The sequence below is a fragment of the Phalacrocorax carbo genome, chromosome 23, assembly GCF_963921805.1.
Source record: "Phalacrocorax carbo chromosome 23, bPhaCar2.1, whole genome shotgun sequence".
In the NCBI taxonomy this organism is placed as follows: Eukaryota; Metazoa; Chordata; class Aves; order Suliformes; family Phalacrocoracidae; genus Phalacrocorax; species Phalacrocorax carbo.
Window position 1 is genome coordinate 3,542,861 of NC_087535.1, and position 17,793 is coordinate 3,560,653.

The following is a 17,793-nucleotide window of genomic DNA, read 5'->3' on the forward strand; positions in this document are numbered from 1 at the left end:
GGGTACCCACTGTGAGGGGCTGGAGGACATGGTGCAAGGGGCTTGCAGGGGGCTGGAGGCTGTGCAGTGCAAGGGACAGGAGGGGACATGTTTTTCCTGCCCTTCCCAGTTGAAGGGCTGGCTCCTCCATCCCCTGGAGCCTCTGCAGGCCCTGCAAAATGGGGAAGGACCCCCTCCTACTCCCTGGTCAGCTGGCAGCTCCGCTGCCCCACAGGCAAAGGCCACCCCGAACTGTCCCCGCTGGGCACCCAGTTTCGTGCGGGAGCATGTCCTGAGCTTCTCCTCCCACCTGGGGCAGCACCGCAGGGGACACTCCTCAGCCACACTCCCAGTACTTCTGGGACAGGAGACCCAGCCCAAGGGACGGTTGGGGCCGGAGCTACCTCCGCTTGCTGTTGCTTCCACATTTCCCCCCGGAGTGGTATTCTTGGTGCTGTGCCTCCCGTGCTTGTGCGGGTGTGTGGACACAGGCACTTGTTTGCCCAGGGCTGCACTCGCTGCCGGTGGCCCCGAGGTCACTGTGGCAAAGGGGACGTGCTGGAGAGGCTGCTCCTTGTAGGGGCTCCAGGAAAACACTTTTGCCAGCCAAATTCTTTGACACTTTCCCTTTTACTCAGCTCCGGTTGGAAAAGCATCGGGGACGGAGGGACTTCCCTCCGAGCGGTGACTCAGGTGGTGGTCACGCGTGACTCAGCCGCTGGCAGCGTCCCTCTCTCCGGAGGCACGGGGGGCGCGGGGTGACCGCAGAGGCAGGGAACCGGGAGGGGAAGGCGATGCCGGAGGTGACGGGATAGGGGACGGGGCCAAGCTGGCTCCTGGTGTAAAGCAGGGAGCTGGAGCCGCCCTGGTCTCTTGTGGATGCCATGACTTGTGTCCCCATCCATGGGCTGGGGTGTTTAATTAATGGGCTTTGAGGGTGATGGGTGCAGCAGGCAGTGGGTGCAGCACCTTATGGGTCAGTAAATGACCCAAGAGGCAGCAGGGCTGGGTGGGATGGGACATCCTAAGATGTAACCCGCAGGTTTTCCTGCGGGGGGGAAATCTCCCACCTTGCCAGAGCAGGTCTTTGGGGTGAAACGGGCTGGAATTCTTGTCTTCTGGCAAAAGGAAAACCTGGGAGCCCACCGAGCTGGCAGCCTCAGCGCCAGTGGGCAGGAGGCGGCCTCGTTCCCCCCCGCCAGGGGCTGCGGGGTCCGGACCCCGGGCCCCCCGCCAGCATCCCCGGGCCGCTGCCGGTGCGCGGTGCCAGCCCGACGGTGGCACCGCCGTTCCCTGCTGCCACCTAACGGGGAGAGGCCCCCCGGCAGCGGGGCGTGCTGCGGGGGGTGGAGGTTAAGCCCCTTCCTCGGGGACCTCCTTCCCCGTGAGCGCACACTGCCGTGGGGTGGAGATCATCCCACGGGGGCTGCATCCTCCCTTGCAGCCAGTCGGACACCCCAGAGCAAAGGCAGCATCACCCCGGAGCCGTGGGTTGGGCTGACCCATCCTTCTGTGGGGAGGGGAAACTGAGGCACGCAAGGGGCTGATTGCTCTGCGGTTGGAAAGGGACCTGAGTGTCCGGGTGCTCATCCCGGCCCATGCGTGGGTGCTGCTGGGCACCTTCCAGCCAGCCTGGCTGCACCCAGTTCAGGGCTGGGGCTGTGGGAGCAGTGGATTGAGCCCAGCTGGGAGCCCACGGAGGTGTGAATTGGGGCTGCACCCACAGCGGTCCCTGCCCCTCAAAGGCAGAGCAGGCAGGAGCTGGCCCTGGCTAGTCCCTGCCCTGCAGGGCTTTGCATCCTTCCCCTACCCACAGGCAGGATCAGCCTGTCCCCATGGTGAGCTTCAGCATCCCTCACTGGGGAGCAGGATGGTGCTGGGGTGGGGGGGAGCTGCTGGGGTGGGCTCGGGGCAAAGTGGGGACAGACAGGGCTGAAACACATCCCTGCCTCTCCCAACTGGCAGCCTGCCTGTGGCAGTCCCATGGGGGCTTGCTTGGTCCCCATGAGAGGGGGCGGACAGGGGGATGCTGGTGACCCTGGTTGCAGGGCTGAGCCCTCCGCATGCTGCTTGCTTTGTCCCCAAGGACCACAGGGATAGAGCGTTTGTCCCTAGCAGAGGCCACCCCGGCACACGGCGTGTCCCTGACCCCGAGATGCAGCTTGCCCATCCCAAGGGGGGACGTGACATCCAGCCTGGCCAGAGGATTAGGGCCAGCTATATATTAGGGCCGGGTTGTCACTGGTCGTTCCCGGCTCTGGTTACGCAGCGCCTGGCCCGAGTGCTGCCTGCTTTTGCCAGGGGGTCATCTTTCAACTGGCACAGGCACACTGGCAGGGGGGCTGTGAAGGGAAGGGGTGAAGGGCTGGGGCGGGGGTGTTCCACAATGCTAGAAGCCACCGTGGGGCTGATCCCACGCCTCTGTGCCCCCAAACCCACAGCAGGGTGCAGCAGGCTATGGTTACCCCCACTGCCCCTGCCCAGGATGGGGGGGGGGTCCCGCGCAGCGCCTGATGCCTTCATGGCTTGGTTGCAGGGGGGCAGGAGTCTTCTCACATGCTCCGGTCCCCCTCCATCCATCACGAGAGCAGCTCGGTGGGAGTTTGCAAGGCTGTCACCCACCTTCCCAGTCGGCTCCGGCTTAGCAACTGCTCGCTTAGCAACTGCTAATCTGTATGTAGGTGCTGAAGCCCAAAGAGGCGCACGCGTGTCTCCCCTCGGAGGGGAGCGTCACGATGGCGCGGGCTGGGGGGCGGCTTGGCATGACACGGAGCCGGGGGAGAACAGCAGTGTACTCGTTCTCGATGAGAGGCCCCAGGGTCCCTGCGGAGGGAGAACACCCCTGAACCAGCCCACCCTTGGCCAGCACCCACTCATCTCCCTTAAGTAGAAGGATGTATTTAATGGCTGCCTGAAGGGTCCCTGCTCCACGGCACCCTTGGGGTCCGCTTGGGGTCCATCGGCTGGTGGGGGGGATTTTCCTTGAAGATTTAGGGAAGGCTCCTGGGTGGGGGGGATGTTGAGGATATGACTTGTGTGTGTACATGGGTGATGGGACCCTGGTTGTGCAGGTGTCGTGTGCTCGTGCTGTGCAACACCCTTTGCACACAGGGCAGGAGGGGACGGTCCCCACCGCAGCCGTGTGTGTGGGGTGTCAGGCCAGTGAATTCACCCAAATACCTTCCTCCCTGTCCCCCCTGGCCTGAAGGGAGTCTGGCATGGCCAGATCCGTCCTGCTGCACGGCTGCAGTGAGGACAGTGGCCACAGGAAGGCACTGGTGGCTTTTGCTGGAAGTCCGGGGATGTGAGATGCTGAGTCCAGATTTGGGACCGCAGTGCTGGTGCAGGGAGTGTGGGCTGGGGTGCGTGGCAACCTGCGGGCCCGGCTGGGGGTCCCGGGGGGCTGGCAGTGCTCCCATGGGACCCGTTTGTCACTGCGCTTAGTCCTGGCCAAGTCAGGCTTTTGATCCTTGCTGCACAGATTTCTCCAGCTTGTTTTTCATTGCTCAGTGAAAACCAGCCCACTGTGCTGGGTTCCCCTCCTCATAAGCCCCGTCCCTGCAGCCCCCTCCTCTCCTTCCCCATTGCTGAGCCCCCTTGGAGCTGAGCAATGCACCCACCCTCATCTCCCCCTTTGTCCCAGGGGACGGGGGTTTTGCTGGACCTTGCTATAGCCAATGCCCAGGAGAACCCCCCGGCACCCCTCGCCCGGCATGCAGGGAGCTGTGCCACCCTGGCATGGCCGGACCGCCCGGTGCGGGCGAGGTTTGGCTGTTGAAGGCGGCCGTGATGGCAAAGGCTTTATTTATTTATTTATTTTTTAATTAGCTTATGATATGAGGAACCATGAAACTTGGTCCATGTTTTATTACAGCTCATATTGCACTGGACAAGATGGGAGTAATTAAACACGTGCTGCTGCTTGGTCCCACTCAAGCGTGGGCTTGTCCCTGAGCACTGGCAGTTAAAGGACCCCTCTGTCACCAGGCTGGGGGCTCTGCTTCAGTGTGGGTGTCCCCATGTGCCCCAGCGTACCCTGCCAGTGGCCAGGGACATGTTCCCCCAACGCCAGCCATCCCCAGACCTACCTGTCCCAGGATTTTGGTGCTCAGGTGCTGCTGAGCACATCTGGGTGCCAGAACCTCCTGTGGGAGCCTGGCCTGAGCAGGGGTGTGACTTATTGCCTGGGAATTGATCGGGTTAGGGGTGAGAAATTTTTTATTAGTTAATTTTAATAGCTAGGTCAGAACAGTTTCTCTGTGGGACGCTGTTCTCTTGGCAAAAAAAGCATCTTCAGCTGATGATGCCGACTCTAAATTCCTGTGATCGGTGCCGCTGAGCACCCTGCAAGGGCTGCGGCTTCACCTGCTGTCACTTCAGCAAAGCCCCTGCCAGCGGCTCATGCTGAGCTGATGCAAGCAAAGGAGAAAAGCGCTGCCGTGGGGAGGCTGCTCCGTGCTCCCCAGCTGCTGCCAGGCTGAGCACCGGAGCTAGCAGGAGGTGACGCTGCGCTGTACCACAAGTGGGGTCCTGGGCTGGGGATGCCGGACCCTCGGTGCCCCGAACTGCTGCGCAGAAGTGAGCTCCTTCAGGGCTGGCTGCTCTCTCTGTAGCATGGCTCCCCCACCCCACACCTCCTGGTCTCTTGTGACCGGACCTTGTGGTGCAGCCAGTGCTGGGGAAGAGAAAAAGCAAGGAAAAAAATAATCATAATAATAGCGGGTTTGAATATTGTGGAGCTGAATGGGGCCACAGCCCTCTGCAGAGCTCTGCAAATGGAGTGAAATATGAAGGGGCCCTTAATTAATTGACCAGCATCCAAATTGTGAGCAGAACGAGGCTGGGGTGGGGACTGTCATCCGCAGGCATGTAATTACAGGCACGTTGGGCTGCATGTGTGCGAGGGGTGGTGGACATGACTGGGATGGGGCTGGATGGATCCGGAGTGATGCTGGGGGAGATGGGCCCTTCTGGGGTGGCTTTGCTGGTGCAGAAAGATGCAGCCACGGGGATGTGGACCTCTTGGGATGCCACTTCATGGTGCAGCATCCACCACACCTCTTCCTGAGCCCTTTTATGCCTTTTCCAAAAACTGCTTTCTTGCACGGGGAGGGGGCACACCGATACCAGTCAGGGGAGGGGGGGCCTTGCGTGGTGCAGCCCCTCTCACTGCAGCACCCGATCGATGAAGAACATAATTACTCTTGGAAAGGCAAATCTGTGCCGGCCTTGACTGCTTGGTCATGCTCCAAGGAAGACAGTGTTTCCTTGCAAAGTATGAGGCCATGAATATTTTATGCCCAAGGAGGATATTTCTTTCAGGAGGTTGTTGCATGAATTATGGAAAAGTTGGGAGGAGAAGACTGGTGTTATTCCGACGGGGTCGGCTCGGGAGTGGAGGCTGCCTTGGCGCCATGGGGCTTTGCTTGCCTGTGGTCCTTTTCCCTGGGTGGGGAGATAGGTCTGCCCCTCGCCCCCCACTGCAGCAGCACGCAGCGGGTGCTGGAGGAGTCCTTGGTGCAAATCCATCCCAGTTTGGGGTGGTTTGTTCTCCAGCAAAGCAGGCTGGTGCATGCACAGTGAATGGGGCAATTTCTGCATGGGGTCAGATGTGGGATGAGTGCTTTAACCGCTGGCTTTGAGAGGGGTACAGCGGCTTCCCCAGGTGCTTGGAGGGGAGAAGCAAGGAGATGGCAGCCTCACTGGCCTGCTCCATGCTCTCCTGCTTGCTTTCCCCCATCTCCTGTGTACCCTCATGCCTGGCTGGGGGCTCGAGATGCTGATGCTTGGTGCTGGGCCCCTCCAGCATCCCATGGCTTTCCAGCACTGGTCCCTCCCCGACATCCTGGGGGTTGTGTCTGGCAACAACCACAACCAACAACCTGGGGCTGGCAACGTGCTGCTCTCTGGTCAGCCCTGTCCTGCATCCTGGGTGCTGCTGCTGCTCTGCTCCAGCATGGCCAGTCAGGAAGGACGACGGGATTAACTCCCCACACCATCAGAGGCTTTCACATTACTTAATACGTAAAGATTTTCCTTTAATTGTCCTGTTGGTGCAGAGGGAGTATGTGCTGTCTGGCCGTCACAGTTAATTTTACCACCAAATGTGCTGTCTCCTTCCTTTTTCTCCTTTGTTTTTTTTTTTTTTTTTCTTTAAAGAAAGCATTTCCAGCTGCCCATGAGCCCTGTGGGTGGAAAAAACCCTCTTGCATCCAAATGGAAACCCAGCTGGAGCTATCTGCCCCCCTCTCCCTGGGAAACGCCCCCATGCCAGGGTTGGGGGACAGGGCCATGTCCCTGGGATGTTGCACTGGGGACATCTCTGGCTTTAAAGAGAAAATTGGGGTGGGGAGAAAAGGAAGGTAGAGGAGCCGGGCAGCATCGCCAGGACCCCTGGCACCTCCGAGGCTACGTGGGGGGTGACTTCTGTGCCGTGCCAGGTTCTTGCTGCAAGATAAAGCTTTAAAAACAGGATGGGAATAAAAGCCCCCACTCATTGCCCCAGCCCTGCTTTAAATGTGGGTGGAATTGGCTTCTGCTTGGTGCAATATTTAGCCTAAAATACACGACTGTGCTAGTGACACTAGCGTGGCCAGCGCTGCCAGCTTGTTAGGCTGCTCCATGTCTCGGGTCCTGCCCTGCATCCCTCTAGGGCTTAACAACCCTCGGGACAGTGGCTTCAGACAAAGCTGCATCACCAACATCCCAGACCCGTGCTCCTGCAGGAGGTGGGGTGATCTGAGCATGGGTGTGATGAGTTTGAGCCACCTCTGCACCAGTTCAGACATAGGTCCTGTGATCTCTAGAGAGTACCAGCAAAAAAAAAGTGCTGAGGGTGCACAAGGAGATATTTCCAATATAACATTGTGCCTCAGCTCTTCATGTTTCTGTATTGTTTAGACCCAAAATCCAGAGTAATCGCTTGCCCAAAATAGCCTCTGGCTGCTCAGCCGTGTCCCTGGGCCTGCACCACGTGAGCCCGTGCTCTCCGACACAGAGCAACTCCTCTGAAACCATTAAATCTGTCACGGCTATTTCATTTTTAAGGACTGTTTAAAGGGTTTTAGTGTTGAGGAGGGATGGCTGGATGTCAGCGGGAGGCAAGAGCAGGAAGGTGCTGCAGGGCGTTTGCTGCCGCTCAGCATTAGCCAGGGAAGCATCAATGCTGCGCTGTGCCTAGGCGGCTCCTGCCCCAGAGAGCTGCTTGGGGGACAAGAAACCTGCCTTTTCCCTTTCCCTTCTTCTCCCCATCAGCTTTCTCAGGAGGTGGGAGCAACCTGGGAGGGGAGGAGGGTTGGGTCCAGTTCCCAGTTTTCTTTGCCTCTGGGTGATGTCTGGCATCTCGCTCAGCTGCAGATCCCGGTAGGGAGGGGGGAAATAATTACATCGATGTGTTTTGTCAAAGCGTTGGCATGTGTGTCCATGGACAGCTCTGACACTTTCTGTCTGGAGATGTCCCAGCCCATCCCACTCTGGGAGCAGGTAAAATAACTTGGTGCTTTTTCTGCCACCAGCTCGGCTGCTGAGTGCTCAGGTTGGCAGCTGGGATTTGGGGGAGCCCCAGTGAATTATGCAACGGCTCCTTTTCATCTTCATTTATAAGCAACAGCTTCTAACTGGGTTGGGACCAATTTACCAGTTACATTGTGGGGGTCAAACTGGAGAGCCCAGCTGACAGCAGCCCTCGAGCTCTCCGGCGAGCAGCAAAGTGGGGTGCAAGCCTGGGGTGCAAGGCTCCCGGATCCCCTCCGCCTTCCCGGTGCGGCTGTGCCGGAGCAGCCGCCACAAGAGGGAGGCAGGACATCACCCAGAGGATGGAGCCGGCTGAGGGCCGGAGCAGCGCGGTGGAAAACCCCAGTTTGTGTGGGTTTTGGCTTTGCTGGGCTCCCCAGGGAAGGGCCGCGACTGCAGGGCTTGGCCCCAGATGTGTATAACGTGGGGGTAGACGCTACGGGTTGTGCGGGGAATAAATGAAGGCCAGGTGATGCTGGGAATGCCGGGTGGTTGCAAAGCATGTGGTGAAGTGTCACGCTGTCCAGGCAACCTGTGCCAGATTAGTGCATTTCTGTCACAAAACTGGCTTTCTTATTTAATTGAGCAAAACTCCCCATTGCTGGCGCCTCTGCGACCTGCTCACAAGGTTGGTCTTGGGGGCAAAGTCGGCAGCTTTTCCCTGAATGGGGTCTAAGCCCAGCTGGATCCATCAGTGCACTGAGCTGTGCCAGCCTCTGCTCAGTGCCTGGGGGTGCGATGTGGGGGCCGAGGGGCCGTGGGGTGGGTGGCCCTGGCGCCAAGAGCTGCCTCCTTGCCAGAACTCTTGCCGTTAGGTGGAAGTGTTGCAGAGGAGAAGAGTGCTGGTGTTGCCCGACTCCGGGCTCAGCGAGCTGCGAAAGCCAGGCACAAGTCCATCGCCTTCCTAAAATACGGAGGCAGTGAGGCACGAAGGGGAATTTTTAGGCTGGATACATTCAGGAGAGAGGATTAAAACCCTGACAAGAGGCTCCAACACTGGGCTGGAGGAGGTTTGGCCAGGGATGGGTATTGCCACGAGGCAGCGGTGCCCGCTGCTGCCCTCGGCCGATTGTGGAGGCGTGGGGATGGATCCCCAGCCCCGGCTCCAGCCCCTCAGTGCTGGCATGGGGGCTTTTTTTTTTCTTTTGGGAAAAGCCCACAAGCCCAGGGAAAGTTCCCCCTCTGGCAAAGAGGCAGGTTGGCATCTGGCTGCTTGGCCTCCAACAGGGCTCTGCCGGGGGCCCTGCATCAGCTGGGTGCGATGCAGGCGCCTGGCAGGACTCCGAGCTGTGGGAAAGCTGCTGGTGGGGGTTGGCAGCCCCCAGTGTGGGGAAGGGGCAGCCGGAGGGGCTGCCAGGGAGCTGGCATGGCCACAGCAGCCTTCCTTGCGAGGAAGAGGAGGAGCTGTCGCTCACAGCCTGCAGCCGAATCATCCCTCTTTCATTGCTAATTCCTCCCTGCAAGCCCGGATGGGCTTTTTTTTCCCTCCTCATTTCTTTAAAATGCAACTCTTTCCATCGAAATCTGGTTAGTCATGAAGCGTATAATGAGTTTTATATATATTTAAAATGGTCTGACATTCGGCATCCCATTATCCTCACTCCTCGAGAGAAACATGGACTCAATGTGTGAATGTTGATCCAATAAGAGCGCAGTCAGTACCATTTTCGCTCTCTGAAATATCCATATCTATTACCCATATTCATGTGCTGTTTGTGTGTAGGAGTCTCTTTCTTGTGGAAAGAAATCCAAGGCTGTTTTTTCTTCCTTGGGTGTATTATTTAGGGCTTTTTTGGGGGGCAAGCTGAATTATTTTGTCACTTGGTTTTATTTTGAAATTTTGTTTATTCCTTCTTCCTTCAGAAAATCCCATCTCCAGCTCTAATTGCCCAACGCAGGAAAGCTTGGTGGCTTTCTGCAAGCAGCTGATGTGATTTCTGCTGGCAAACGGCTGTGGGAGGCTGAGCCTGGGTCACCCCGCTCGATACCCAGCCCGAAACACCCTACAAACTTCCAGCAGAGCTTTTCCCATTCCCCATCCGCTTGCTGAGGCTCTTCTCTGCCTGACGTCAGTTAAAACCTTCCCTTTGCTGCAGACAAACCCCCAAGGAGGAGGACAAAAGTGTCGATGTGGTGTTCTTTCTTTCTTTTTCCCTCTTAAATCCTTCTCCTCCTCTTTCCTTTTCTTGCAAACCAGGCTTTCGCTTCCTCCAGCGTCACCGGCACCGAGCGGGAGCCCTTGACCTGCCAGAGCCTGTGTCCCTTCACTGCTGCTCCTCCCAGCCATGTTTCTCCCCCAGACAAGTGGGACACCAGAAAAACATCCTCAGCCCCCCCCACCCCTTACCCTGCAAATATATTTTTCATTAAATACATGCAAGAATAGCTCTTGCTGGGCGTCCTGGTTTTTAATTGTGTAGATATTACAGCTAATTACAGTTCTATTAATATTTCACTTTGAATTAAAGATTTATTTTCCCCACCCTTCTATCCAGGAGGGAGTTAAATTCACACCCAAGGCAATTGCAGGTGCTGGAAATGCAGCCCATAGATAAAAGGGACCATGCATGGTTCTTGTGCCTGTGTCTCTTTGACGTGAGTGACCTGTGAAAAGGAAGGAGGTGGTGGTGGTTTGGCCATAAATTATTCAAAGCCCTTTTGCACAGCCGAGCCGGAGAGTCCAGTCCATAAGATGTGGTTTCAAGTTTTCCTATATAAAAAAAAAAAAAAGAAAAAGAAAAATTGCAAGCAGCATCTCCCGGGCAGTGTTTGGTGGCTTTAGCAGTGGACACAGTGACCTTCCTCGCTGGAGAGGGGCCAGGGCGCTGGGAGGCTGGACGCTACGCGGCCGGAGCTGTGCCTGTTTGGGAGGCAGCCACGGGCTGAGCAGGCTCGGGGCATGTCGGAGCCTCGTGCCTGGAGGTCTGCACATCCTGGAGGGTCAGGGAAAGGCTGCTGGTGGCCCTGGAGAGGCTGGAGCACCCTGCAGTCCCAGGATGGACATGAACAGAGCCGGGACTCGGCTCGGGAGGTACCCCTCCAACCCTGCCGCTGGGACGGGAGAGGCAGCGACTTTAGTTCCTCTTGTTTTGAGCCTGATGAAGTGGTATTGATCCTGCTGAGGATGGTACTGCATCCATTTGCTGACGGTATCAAACTCTCCTGGAGTATTTGATCATGTTTTGACCCACGTGCCGAGGAGGAGCCCTAGCCGCAGCAGCGGCGACCTTTGCGGGATTTGCTGAACCACTCTTGGCTCAGGCTGCTTCCCTGGTATCGCTGGGGCATCTCCCGTCCGTCCCATGCCCTCCTACCCGTCCCCCTCAGCTGCCACGGCGTGGCCTTTCCTGTTGTGCCGGGGGAAGCTTGGCAGCTTTGGCCCGAGCCAGGTTTTCAAATGTTAATTGTGTTTTGATGTTCTCGATGGTGACATGAGCGCCGATGATATTTTGGCTTCTGGCTGACAGCAGGGAGAGGCGTGTGAGAAGGGGACGTGTGTGATCCATGAGGCTAGGAGAAAAGAAGAGAGACGCTGCCAGCTGCAGGCGTGGTGGCAGGAGCATCCCCCAGATCCATGGGACTCAGGTCCCCCAGACTGAGTGAGGGGGGTTGGATGATGATTGCTTTCCATCAGAGCCAGAGGAGCAGTGAGCACCAAGTATCCCCGGGGGAGCAGGCTGATGGAGCAATTCAGGTGATACTTCAGCCCAAACTTCTGCATAATTTAGCCCAGACACTTTCCCCCAGCGATTCCCAAGGACCTGGGCGAAGCAGAGCAGGCTGGCCTGGTGTCCTCATGCCCGGGCGCAAAGCCCTGCCCCAGTGCTGCGAGACCCCAGGCTGTGAGCAGGATGTCCTCATTTCTCCTGAAGGCAGAGCACATCTTAGAAATCCCCTGGAAGCTGAGGGCTTCACCCAACCCAGAGCAGAGAGCTTGACCTCAGGGTGCCTCTGAGAACTGCTTTTGGCAAAGGGATTTGTGCCCAGCTTATCCTGCAGCGGCTGGAGCCCCCTCAAGCCTGGCTCATGTGTGACCCATTGGCTCGGGGCACTGCCTGGTGTGCCCTGAGGCTCTTTCAAGCTTGGGGCAGGTGGGGGGCTCCTCTCTGCCCAGGGGCTCAGTGGCCCTGGGGACCGATGGGTGCAGACCCCCCTCCTGTCCATGACTCTCTGCCCTATATCATGGCAGTTCAAATAGCCCCCACAGGTCACCAGATGTTCCTTGGGGGTCCTTGGTTGGGTCCTGGGGGGCTCTCCCAACCCCGTTGCAGTGTTTCAGCTGCTGCCTGTGGTGGGGACAACATGGCTCCTTGACGTTTGGGCCCCCTCTCCCTGGCTGCTCTGCTCCCTGTGCAAAAGGGCCCGGGTGAGTCCTCGCCCCCCTGAGAGGCTTTTGGAAATAAGTCATGGACCCCCAAGATGGGCAGATGCTGGGTGAAAGCCACTGCCCTGGAGCCCTGCTCGGGGATGGAGGGTTTGCTCCTGGTGGGACAGATCGCAGCTAGGAGCTGGGCTGTCACCATCATCTATCCTTGTGTCCCATCCCCATCAGCCACAGCGCAGAGGTCCTTTTGCTTCAATTCCTGGCACCGGTGCTGGCGTGGATGGGGGTTGCACACTGTGCGTGCATGCACGGGGGAGCTGGATGGGGCTGCCCCCCTCCCGGGGCTGCCCTCCACTGCATCTGAGCAGAATAACAATGAGAACCACTCCAGCTCTCGCTGTAAATGAAATCACTGCAACTGTCTCTCTGCAGGAGACAGCGCTCTGGGCATGATCCCGTGAGCATCTGGATCCATGGGAATATCGCCACTTATTTTAATGGCAGGAGGGCGGCTGGCCAGCTTTTCAGGCGAGTGCATCTCGCTGGAGAGCACGTAGCTCCTTCAAAGGCCCGGCCAGGGCTTTGCACTGGGAGCTGGGCAGCCCTGAGAGCTTCTAGAAAACCAGCCTGACTCCAGCCTCCTAAAGAGGATCTGGGTGACGTGGCTGCGTTTGCCAGCGCCGAGCCCTTCGCAGCGGCGCCCTTCCTGCCTGGGACCTGGCTGACCCCGCACCAGGGCTGCTGGTTATTTTGCTATTCCAAGAGAGCAACACAAATCAACCCTTAGGGAAGATGAGGCTGGAGATGTGTTTTGGAAGGGCTATGCTTTGTGTTTTGGTGCTCGGAGGGGCAGGTGGAACTGCAGAGAGCCCTCCCCACAGCCAGATGCCCCCTTTGTGTGCAGGGACCGGGGTCCCCACATGGTGCTCTCGCAGCCCCAGCGTGCAGGCAGGTGTACTCCTTAATTGCTCCGGTGACCGATTATCTCGCAATCATTACCATGATGGATCGGAGCAGTTAATGTGTCAATGGCCATTACCAGGGGGCTGTGTTTTCTCTGGATTAATGAATCGACACACCACGATGGGCTCCTTGGAGCTGCTGGAGGCCTGGGGGGGTGGTTTGATAGCGAAAGGAGGCGATGCATGAGCCGTGCGCCGCGGGCATGTGTGCACAGCGGGGCGTTGGCATCATTTTATGGGAGGCTGAAAAGAAGGGCAATGGTCTGGGATGATGAGGATCTGGTGAGAGCCTCCTCCCTTGTTGCTGCCCCTGTGGAGTTGCTCCCACCATGGTGCAGGGGGGAAACTTGGGGATGGCTGTTAGTGGGAGCCGGAACCTCTCAGCAGCCTGGCATGCAGGACCCTTCCAGTGCCCACGCCATGCGCCGTGCTCCTTGCACGGTCTTGCAGGTCTTGGCAAAGGCTGCTGCGTTTGCACCCATGAGAGCTGTTGTGGGCCTCCGCTTCTGCAAATGCTGAAATTAGAAGATGTGACCTGTGGGAAGCTCCTCAGCATCGGCGGGGCTGGAGGCCCTGACGCCTGTCAGTCCTGCTGTTGTGCTCATGGCCGTGATGACGGCTGTAGGTGATGGGCAGGGATAGAAGCAAAGGACAAGTACAAGCAAAATTACGTCTTGATGCTAAAGACCAGGTGGGGAGAGGTTCTGGGGCCAGCAGAGCATGAGAGGGACCAGGTCCTTCCCTCCTCCCGCCGGCCGGGGCTTTTGCAGCCCTTCGTGCGCGGCGCTGCCCGGCGGAGGGGGCTTGCGGGGCTGCTGCCGTTCCCCCCGCGCCGGGGGGAGCCGGGGGCGGGTGCGGGGGGGACCCCCGCCACCTCCCCGCCGCGATGCGCTAGTGCTTTAAAAGGCTGGCAAAGCCGGCGGCGGGCTTCCCAGCGCCTCTTCATGCAAAACTTCCCCAGCCCCGGCCCTCCTCCTCCTCCTCTTCCTCCTCCTCCCTCCTCCTCCTCCTCCTCCTCCTCGTCGCGGCTGCGGTGAACGGAGCGCGGCGGGTCCCGCCCGGCTGCGGCTCGCTCGGCTCCCCGGGCCGGGGCCGGGGCTGGGGGGGCTGCGGGTCGCCCCCGCCGCATGCCGCAGGGCCCCCCCGGGGTGCCCGCGCCCCGCCGGGGCCGGAGGCGGATCGCGGCACCGGGCAGCGGCCGCGGGCGGAGACGGGGTCGGCGGCGCCGCCAACTTCGCGCTGCCCGCGGGTAAGTGCGGAGCATCCCCGGGACGCCCGGGCCGGAGCCCCCAAACCTTCCGGGGGGGGACCCCCTCGTCCCTTCCCTGCAGTCCCGCTGCTTTCCCCCCTCCCTTCCCTCAACGCTCCAGCAAATTTTCCGCCTTTCCTTCTTTTTTTTTTTTTTAATGTTTTTGTTGGGGGGGCTGCGACAGCGGGGGCTGCAGCAGGGACCCCCCACCCCGCCGAGCCCCAGCTCGTTCCCCCCCGGCTGCCCCCCACACTCCCGCGGCAGCTCCCCCCTCTCCCACCCATTGCATTTTTCATAGCTGGGGGCTGCGGAGTGCTGCCCCTCGCCTTCCCGCAGCACCGCCCGCGGCCCGCTGCATCCCGCCATGGGGGGCACGGGGGAGACACCCCCTGTCCCAGTCCCCAAGCCTGCCACCTTTGTCCCTAGATGTACCCGTCGCCCCAGCGTGGGCTGCGGGGGGGGGGGGGGGAGGAGGGAGCTGGGGGGCTCCTCTGGCGGGAAGGGGCTGGGAAGGGGTTTGGGGCAGGGGCTGGTGGTTGTGGCCGAGCCGCAGGCGGGTGGCTGCCCTCGCCTCGCCGCAGCAGCGGGCAAGGCCCGCAGAGCCCGCTGCAGGGCAGGGCAGGGGGGAGACAGCCGGTGATTTGCCCAGGTCAGTGGGGAAGGGGCTGCCCCTTCGAGCCTGGAGGGGCTATGGGGGATGAAACCCTTTCCAGGAGCTCTGGAGCCATCCCCAGTTCGGGGCAGGGAGACCCGCTCCGTGTGCCAGAACACGCTGCCAGGTTTGTTTTCGTCTCCGGAGCGCTCTCCCGCTCCTCAGCGCTTTTTGGGAGAGCAGATCTGCGTGGCTTCGGGAGCCGCTGGGGAACTTGGCAGCCGTGAGAAAAAAACGGAGAACTCTCCCGCTGCCTGCCTAGGTGCAGTGCCACTGCCGCCCTCCTCCTCCTCCACCTCCTCCTCCTAGTGTGATGAGTTTGCCGTGCTCTGCCAGCTGGGTTATTTTTCTGTGGGCTTCTTCGGGTTTGGGGGGGATGCCTGCTGCCTTCAGCGGCGGCTGCGACAGAGAGGCTGCGGAGTGAGTCATTGCCATCACTGCCATCGGCGGGTGACCTGTGGCTCGGGGCTTGACGGGAGGATGGCACGAAGCAGGGCTGGGGTGACCGGAGGAGCTCACCGATGCTGGCCGCTTGCCCCAGGCAGGGCCCGGGGAGGGAGGGAGCTGAGCTGATCTGTTGAATGCAGCGAGGAGCTTGGGGAAAACGCCAAGAGAAGTGCCAAAAGAAGAAAAGCTCATTTCCTTTCCTCCCTTTGCTCTCTGTAAGCAGGGATTTATCCGCAGCAGGGCAGCGGGTGGTGGGTACGTGCTGGGCAAGGCTCCGGCTGAAGGGAGAGCCGGGGCGAGACCTTCCTCCCTGTGACCTGCCGCCTCCGTGCCGAGAGCAGCGGTCCGATGGGATGTGCAGAGATCCTGGCTGCCTTTGGCCAGCCTGGCCGAGTCGGTGGGGATGCAGCTCCGGGCACTGCGGCGAGGGTTGTCCATCTATGTGAGGGTGGCGGGTCCCCACAGGCAGCAGTGGGGTCCAGCTGCCCCAGGCTGGGGCTGGGGGGCACAGGCAAGCCCGTTTTGGGGAGGGCTGGTGGTGCTGAGCTGCACACCGGGGTGTTGGGGCAGTGAAGGGGGAGCTTCGGGGGGGTTTTACACCAGGAACCGAAGCTTGGGTGCAGCTGCGGTCTGGCCCCGCATCACAGGGACCAGCGTCGCCCTGCGGAGGAGCCTGCTGGCTCCCCGAAAAAGGGTGTCACGTGCTTCAACTTTGGCATCAGGCAGGAGGAGGATGGATTTGTCAGCTCAGCCACCCCCTTCCAGCTCTTCCCAGAAAGGCAACGGCTTGAAGATGTGGCAGGTCCTAATTATAACATACACGAACCCGCTCCCACCGCCCTCCCCAGTTTTGTGCCCGCTGCGGGCACTGTCTCTTCCTTTCGGGCTTAGCGTCTAATGGAGGGGGTTTCTTCTGCGGGGTGGTCCGGTTCCCCATGCCCCTGTGCTGTGGATGGCTCTGCACAAAGCCCAGCTCAGGATGGGGGTCTCTGCCCCCACTGGGGCTTTCCCAGGCTGGGTACGGGCAGGGGCTCGTTCTGCCAGACCGTGGTCTTGGGGCGTACGTGTGATGGGGAGCAGAAATGCCGGGCAGTGCCGCGGGCACCGCTGGGGACCAGCAGTCAGGCCCTGCTCTTGCTCTGAGCCAGCGCCGTCCCAATTTGCAGAAGGTGATCAAAAATTAATTGCGGGATTTCACTGCACGTGGCAGGAGCGAGGATGAGTGGCGGCTCCTTCCCTCCCTCCGGCCTCTCCCGGCTGGAGCTCTGTGCCTTGGCTGCCAGCAGAGACCCTGCGCCGCCTTCCGCAAGGTGAGCCGCTGCGATCTCCGCTTGCTCCGTGGCTGGATCCTGCTCGCCTTCCCCTCACCGCACCATCCCGTCCTTCAAAGTGAAGGATTAGCCCTGGCCCGCTTTGCAGCGGGGAGGGAGCGGGAAGGAGGGAGAGCTTGCCTGCAGTTAAGAGTGCGTGTGTGTGTATATATATATATATATATATAGCATGTTAAATATTCCCTGGGTCTGATCTGCACCCAGTGGGAGCCTTTTTCTTAGGACTTCAACATCCTCTGGGGGATGCTCGGGGGCAGCGAGGAGGGTGGTGATACCGAGCTTTTCCCCTTGTGGGGCTCCGAGCCGGGCACTGGCAGAACCTGGTTGCAGAGAGGTTGAGTCGGCAGCGGTGATGGGCTTGAGCTTACGCAACTGTTACGGTACTGGTTCGCTCATCGATTGAGGGGTTGCTGGGGGGAGCTGCATCTTGGAGCGCATCGGGTGGGTTTTGATGGTAAACTCTGGGGTCTCTACTCACCACTGCCTGCTGAGCCATGGCCTTGCTTCTCTTCTGAGCGAATGATGGGGTACTTGACCTGAATACTTAAGGTTTTGTGTATTGAGAGAGAACTTAACCTGGCATCCACTTCCTCCGTGTCTAAATTCTGCTGTACTTCATGGAGCTTTTGCAATTAAAAAACCCAGGAGCCAAAGCGAAGTTCCCTGTAATCGCTTGCGAGCGGGGAAGAGCGAGCGTGCGCTAATTGGGATATTGTGCTGCATGCCGGCTGGCCCCGCTTGCCGAAGGAATAGCAGGTGGGGAAAGAAACGGCCTTGATTTTCAAAAAGATGCCGGCGAGCTCACGGCAGCCCGTGCGGCAGAAACCATCGCAGCCCTCCCAGTGCCGGGGCTAGGCTGGGGAGGTCTCCTTGCCCGTGGGCTGATGGGCCGTCGGCTCCTTGGCAGCTGGGGATGGGATCGTGCAGGTGAGTGCTGGGCACAGCCTCTTGGCCTCTAATTCCTGCATCTTCTGGACCTCATCGCTGGCTCAGCCTTTGCCTGGTTTAACAAGCCCCGATGCAACTGGGCGGGCTCAGTGCAAAACCAGCGAGTGCCTTGGCTTTGAACTGGAAGCCAACAGGTCCTGCACAGCCGCAGGAGCCTTGTCCTGCTGCAGGCAGAGCTCTGCGCTCCGTGGGAGCGGGGTCTGCTCGGAGAAGGGTGGGGTGCTTGGGCCACCCTGTGATAAGACCTAGCTGCGATCCGATGACTCGCCTCTCGGCTTTGCCCGCTGCCGGCGGCTATAAAGCTGCGGTGATTAGCGCTTAGCCGGCACTTGGGTTGATGGCACATGAGACATGAACTTGCCTGCCTGCAGCGGCACGGGGTCCAGAGA

At 59.6% G+C, this 17,793-nt stretch overlaps 1 protein-coding gene across 1 annotated transcript in view; it reads left to right on the plus strand.

Moving 5' to 3' along the window:
* The first annotated feature begins 13,770 nt into the window (after positions 1 to 13,770).
* GRM4 (glutamate metabotropic receptor 4) overlaps positions 13,771 to 17,793 on the plus strand; it is a 54,736-nt gene continuing 50,713 nt past the window's right edge. Inside the window, exon 1 of the mRNA XM_064472015.1 lies at positions 13,771 to 14,026. The gene's annotated coding sequence lies outside the window, so the exon portion shown is untranslated. The remainder of the gene's footprint in view (positions 14,027 to 17,793) is intronic.